Here is a 7,180-nt window from a genome sequence, read left to right as displayed (position 1 = left end):
TTCATACTTTATATCATAAACATGCATAAATCATTTGAAAATCTGGAAATTTCAGCTTATTGCACAATAATATCAACATTCTAATTTATTTCAACTTCTAAAGCATTGAAAATATCATAATCTCGTGAACAACAACATAGGGTATTAACTCATACTTCAATTTCATAGGAAAACATGTAAAATCATGTATCTTTGTAAATTAATGCAAGTTTTGGGCTCAAGAATGAAAGGAGTGTTCTTGTTCAAACTCCACATACCTTAGATTGATAAACTTGGATGAACAACTTGCTCTTGTGATGTTATTGGAACTCTTGACTGAGGGCTCTTGGAACTCTTGCACTAAGAACTTGGAATTTTGACTCAATTTGGAGAATTGATGGACTAATCTTGGGTTTCTTGGGGGAGAAGGATGATGATGAACTAGGGTTTTTATTTGAAGAGAATAAGGATTTATGGCCTAAAGAGCCTTGTAATATGATAGATTCTATGTTTTGGATGGATTGGAGGTAGGATAATTTTCCAAAATACCCGTCCTTTAAACCCTTAACGAAATCGAAAAATATAACTAGGACCCCGATTCCATGGGCCACCGCGACGCGCCACTAATGCAGCGGCTTACTGGAAAGTGACGAACAGGAATCTGGGGGTCACCGCGACTGGTGCCATCGCGTTGTCCTATTGGTTGGGACCTAAAACTTCAGCGCGATGCTCCACGATTGCGCTAGGCTACTGGAAATTGACTATTGGAAAATTGGGGTCCTCTGCGATTCTTCACCATCGCGGAGTCCCACTAGAATTTGAAAATTGTTAATTAAACCCTCTCCATGACGCGCTAAACACAAAAATAACAGTGTTTTATGACTAGAACTTAATTTAGCCATAACTTCTTGCCCAATTATAGGATTTAGGCGAATCTTATATCGTTGGAAAGCTAATTCAATTTCCCACATGACAAAAGGTCGAAATTAGGAAAATTCTATATGATTTAAAACATTACTCACTTAGGAAGTCATTCTTTAACCTTCAAGAGACGATACTAGACTTAAAGAAAGTTTGGGGTATTATAATATCTCCCCCTTAGGAAACAGTTGTCCTTTAATGTCACTAGTTAGGCTAAGAATACAGAGAAACTAAGGATGCACAGCTGAAACAAATGGATAAACTGAATCTATATCTTTTTGAACTCTTGAATATTTCGGTGAATACATGAATTCATAATAAGGATAGCTATATAGTTGAATCTTTGATTGGAAAGGGCTGAATTAAGGAAGAATAATACCTTCCGCTTGATATGAACTCGTGGAGAAGAGGTGTGGGTACTTGGCTTGCATGCCTACTTCTGCTTCCCAAGTAGTGCCCTCAACTGACTGATTTCGCCATAAAACTTTGACCAAGGGAACTTCTTTGTTCCTCAGGATACGGATCTGGTAATCTAGGATCTCAACTGGAATCTCATCAAATGAAAGACTATTCTGAATGTCAGTGCTCTCTGAAGGATTTACTACCACGAAATCACCAATGTGCTTCTTAAGAATGGAGACGTGATATATGGGATGAAAAACCGATAGATCTGTGGGCAACTCAATTTCATAAGCGACTTTTCCAACATGACTTAGAAATCTATAAGGTCCAACATAACGGGGACTAAGCTTCTCATTTTTGCCAAACCTCTTCACCCTCTTCATGGGTGAAATCTTTAAGTACACCAAATCACCTACCTCAAACTCGAGATCCCTTCTTCTCACATCGTCATATGACTTTTGACGACTCTAGGCTGTCTTTAACCTTTCTCTAATTAACTTGACTTTTTCCATAGCCTCAAACACATCAGGCCTAACCAAAGCTACCTCACCCACTTCAAACCAACCTATGGGCGATCTACACCTCCTCCCATACAAAGCCTCAAACGGGGCCATCTAAATGCTAGAGTGATAACTATTATTATACGCGAACTCAATCAATGGTAAAGGCTTATCCCAACTACCTTTGAAATCAAGAGCACATGGCCTCAACATATCTTCCAGAGTCAGGATGGTCCTCTCTTCCTGACCATCTATCTACGGAACTTGGGTACCAAGACCCTTCTGAAACGCTCTCCAAAACTGAGAAGTGAACTGAGTACCCTTATCTGAGATGATAGACAAGGGAACTCCATGTAACCTGACTAACTCCCGAATATATAATCTAGCATAATCCTCAGTTGTATAAGATGTATACATAGGCAATAAATGCGTTGACTTAGTCAACTTGTCTACAACCACCCAAACAGAATCATGATGATGTCGCAAAAGAGGTAAACCAATCATGAAGTCTATATTCACCTCTTTCCACTTCCAAGTGGGAATACTAAACTCTTGCATCACACCACCAGGCCTTTGGTGTTCTACCTTAACCTATTGGTAAGCTACACACTTCACTACAAACTCAGCTATATCCTTCTTCACACCACTCCACCAATAGATTTTTTGCAAGTCACGGTATATCTTAGTAGTGCCGAATGAATAGAATATCGCGTGCCATGCGCTTACGCCATAATTCTCTGCCTCAGATCATCAACACAAGGAACACACAATCTACCCTGTAATCTCAACACACCATCTCCCCCTTGGGAGAAAACCTCTATCTTTTAGTCCTTAACTGACTCCTTCGGTCTGACCGAACTAGGATCCATGTCCTACTTTTCCTTCACTTCTGAAACTAAAGAGGATTCAGAACTACACTAAACCCAAATATTACCTTCAGCCGTATCAAGCAACCTAACACCCAATCTATCTAAATGATTCACATCACGAGCTAACTCTTTCTTTCCCTTCTCCACATGAGCAACACTGCCCATAGACAACCTGCTAAGGGCATCTGCCACTACATTGGCCTTCCCCAGGTGATATAGCACACTCATATCATAGTCTTTTAACAACTCTAACCATCTCCTCTATCTAAGATTTAACTCCCTCTAAGTAAACATATACTGCAGGATCTTGTGATCCGTAAACACATCAACATGAGCACCATACAGATAGTGTCTTTATATTTTCAAAGCAAAAACCACAGCAGCTTATTCAAGATCATGGGTTGGGTAATTCTTTTCATGGGACTTCAACTGTCTAGAGTTATAGGCTATAACCTTAACTCTCTGCATCAACACACAACCCAAGCCAACTCTAGAGGCATCACAATACACTATAAAACCATCCATATCATCAGGTAATGTCAACACTGGGGCTGAAGTGATTCGAGTCTTCAACTTCTAAAAACTCTTCTCACAGGAATTTGACCACAGGAATTTAACTTTATTTTGGGTTAACTGGGTCATGGGAGACACAATAGAAGAGAAACCTTCAACAAAACGGCGGTAATAGCCGATTAGACCCAAGAAACTCTTAATGTCAGATGGAGAGATAGGTCTAGGCCAATTTCTTACAGCTTCTATATTTTGGGGATCAAATATAATGCCTTCAACTGAAACAATATGACCCAGAAAAGATACGGACCTTAGCCAAAACTCACACTTGCTGAATTTGGCGAACAATTGATGATCTCTAAGAGTCTGCAGGACAATTCTAAGATGATCTGCATGGTCACCCTCACTTCGGGAGTAAACAAGGATATCATCTATGAACACTATGACAAACATATCAATATAGTTCTTGAAAACTCGATTTATGAGGTCTATGAAAGCCACTAGAGCATTGGTTAGTCTGAAAGACATGACTAGAAACTAAAAGTGACCATAACGGGTTCGGAAGGCTGTCTTTGGGATATCACATTCCCTTACTCTAAGTTGATGATAGACGGATCTAAGGTATATCTTTGAGAAATAACCTGCGCCTTGCAATTGATCAAACAAGTCATCAATTCTCGAAAAAGGGTACTTATTCTTGATCATTACCTTATTAAGCTGACGATAGTCAATGCACATACGCAAAGAACCATCTTTTTTTCGCACGAACAGGACAGGTGCACCCCAAGGAGAGACATTGGGCCTTATAAAACCTTTATCAAAAAAATCTTTGAGTTGTTCTTTCAACTCCTTAAGCTCTGCGGGTGCCATACGGTATGAAGGAATAGAAATAGGATGAGTGTCGGGAAGAAGGTCAATCCTAAATTCTATCTCTCTATCGGAAGGTACCCCTAGGAGATCTTCCAGAAAAACATCAGGAAACTCATTAACAATGTTGACTAACTGAATAGTTGGAGCCTCAGACTTAGTGTCTTTAACTCTAACTAGGTGATAGATGCAACCTTTGGATATTAAATTTCTGGCTTTAAGATAGGAGATAAAATGACTCTTGAGAGATACTGAACTCTCGGACCACTTGAAAAATGGCTCATCAGGAAACTGGAACTTAACCACACAGGTATGACAGTCTATAGATGCATAACAAGAGTGAAGTCAATCCATACCCAGAATAATGTCAAAACCAACCATCTCTAACTATATCAAATCAACAAATATGACTCTATAAAGGATAGTAACAGGACACTTCTTATACACTTGCTTAGCAACAACAGACTCACCTACTAGAGTAGAGACTAGGAAAGGCTCATACATTTTTTCGGGACTCATTTCAAAGTTCACAGCAACTAATGGGGTTACATAAGAGAAACTTGACCCGGGGTCCAAAAACACATAAACATCAAAGTGAAAGACACAGAGCATACCGGTAACAACATCGGGAGATTCCTCCTGCTCCTGATAGAATAGTAAGGCGTAGAATTTATTCTGGCGATGATCGCCACCGGTACTGGATGAAGCACCCTGAGGAGGAGCTGGACGAGCTACTGGTGCACTGGTAGCCTGAGTCTGAGGTCGGGCATCTCTGTTCCCTTGCCTAGCATGCGGGCAATCTCTAATATCGTGACCCTCCTATCCACAACCATAAAACCCTTTCTGTCCCCACAAATATCTACCTTCATAATCCTTACCATACTTGGAGCATGGGGGTCGATTAGACTTCCCACTTACACTGTTCTGAGATCTGGGCAAGAAGACTTACCCCACTGCTCTTGTCTATTCCTGAGAGCGGGAGAACTAGATGATGAAGGCGCTGGCATAGAAAAATAGCTCTGAAACTGTGGGCAGTTCCCTCAATGGGATCTAGTCTGACGATACTCATGTTGCTCGGATCTAGCCCACTTGTTTTCCCTTACTCTATCTCTCTCCCTTATCTTGTCTGCCTCTATCTATTGGGTATGCATCATCAGCCTAGCAAGCTTCATATCCCTGTTGAGCATAGCAGTCCTATACTCTTTCAGCACCAAACCATACACACCTGTCACAAACTTACTCATACTAGCTCGGGTGTCAGCAATCAAATCAGGAGCATACTTGGCTAACTAGTTGAACTTAAGGCAATACTTCTTTACAGTCATAGAGCCTTGCCTTAGGTTCATAAACTCCTCAATCTTTGCTTCCCTCATCTCAAGTGGGAAGAACTTGTCCAATAATACATCCTGGAACACCTGCCAAGTCATAGGAGCAGCATCCTCCCCTTTACCCTTCCTCCATGCTACAACCCAGTCATAAGTAATATCTTTCAGTCTATAAGATGCCAAATCCACACTCTCTTCCTCAGAAACATGCATCACTTGGGTGATCTCCCTCACCTATTCAAGATAAAACTATAGGTCTTCACCTTTCTTAGACCCGTAGAACTCCGGCGAACTCATCCTCATGAAATCACGGATCCTGGCTACAGCCAAATCACCTTCTTGTTGATGCAGAAATGCGGCTTGGCTATTGTATTGAACATTCGCGGTGACTTCCTGGGCTAATGCCTAAAAGGCCGCCTAAAACTCAGCATAAGATGTAGTCTCATTCAAGAAATCAACAGGTTGAGGTTGCTCGTTATTGTTTCTGTGGGCATTTGCTCTTCAGGGAGGCATTTTGTAAAGTAAAAAAGCATGAATTAATAGCTGAGAGAGACAACTATAAGCACAATAGATTCTGAAAGAAAAAATAACTTTTTCCTAAAACGTCTTGTAGCCTCTTGCTCATAGATGTGGAGCTCTACACACCATTGATCAAGACTCTACTTAACGCGGCTTGTTAGAATCCCTAGGAATCCTTAAACCTTAGGCTCTGATACCAAGTTTGTTACGCCTCGAAATCTCATCTCGGAGTATCACACGGTGCTTAAGGCTACAAGTAGCCCCAAGTTAACCCTTTGAGCCTGCTACTAAGTCTAGATACTCACTTCAAGATAATTAGAGAAAAATAATGGAATCTGTCATATCATGTCTTACTGAAATACGCATAAGTACTGTATAAATAACAAAATACTGCAAGTCTATGACATATCTGATAGTCTAGTCTGACAAAGTCTCTACTACTCAAGAACTAGAGAGTCATTGGGACAGATCCCCCAACTGAATCGTACTCAATGAAATGAAATAAAACGACTACTAATAAATTTGAATGTCTGAATAATAGGTCCTCGAACCATGAGGACTCACCACTGTAGGAATGGAGACAAAGGTACTCGGGGTCACTGACGCTGCTGGGACTGAGCAGCTGAACCTATATTATGAGACAATGTAGCACACAAACGTATATGCGGATCAAAACTTTGAGGATGTACTGAGTATATAGGGGTGCATGCAATAGTTAAAAACAATATCATCAAAAGTTATGAAATCATGCAATGCTAAATGTAAATAGCTCACATAGCTCGAATAATCTGAAATCTGAGGATACAAAGTAACAAATAGTAAAAATATATAATCTGAATTCCATGAGCCATCACACTTAGTTCTAAAATCTGTAGTTAGTTCTTGTTCTCAAATCATGTAGTCTAGATGAAATCTGGAACTTTGTTCTACATAGTAAATATTTTATCTCAAAGAACTATTTTAAGAGTGGGGAACTTCTATTTGAGAGGTTCTTCTAACCAATATGTACACCATGTGAACATCCATGATGTCCCATGACTAGCCCCCGTAAGGTTAGGGTTGTTCTACCCTTGCCATAGAAATAGAACAATCCATCTCAGTGATACAATCCATCTCAGTGATAACTATCTCAGTTACCCATATATAGTGGAAGTAAATATCTCAACCTACAGTGGTACGTAGTTCAAGGATATGAAACCGTAGTAACTTGCCCAACTCGGTGCTAAATACTACTCCCAATCTTATGCTCAAAGTCTCAAGCAAAACCGCTTTAATGTAATCTCATATT

Source organism: Capsicum annuum, chromosome 3 (genome assembly GCF_002878395.1).
Source record: "Capsicum annuum cultivar UCD-10X-F1 chromosome 3, UCD10Xv1.1, whole genome shotgun sequence".
In the NCBI taxonomy this organism is placed as follows: Eukaryota; Viridiplantae; Streptophyta; class Magnoliopsida; order Solanales; family Solanaceae; genus Capsicum; species Capsicum annuum.
Note: the sequence above shows the minus strand (reverse complement) of the source record.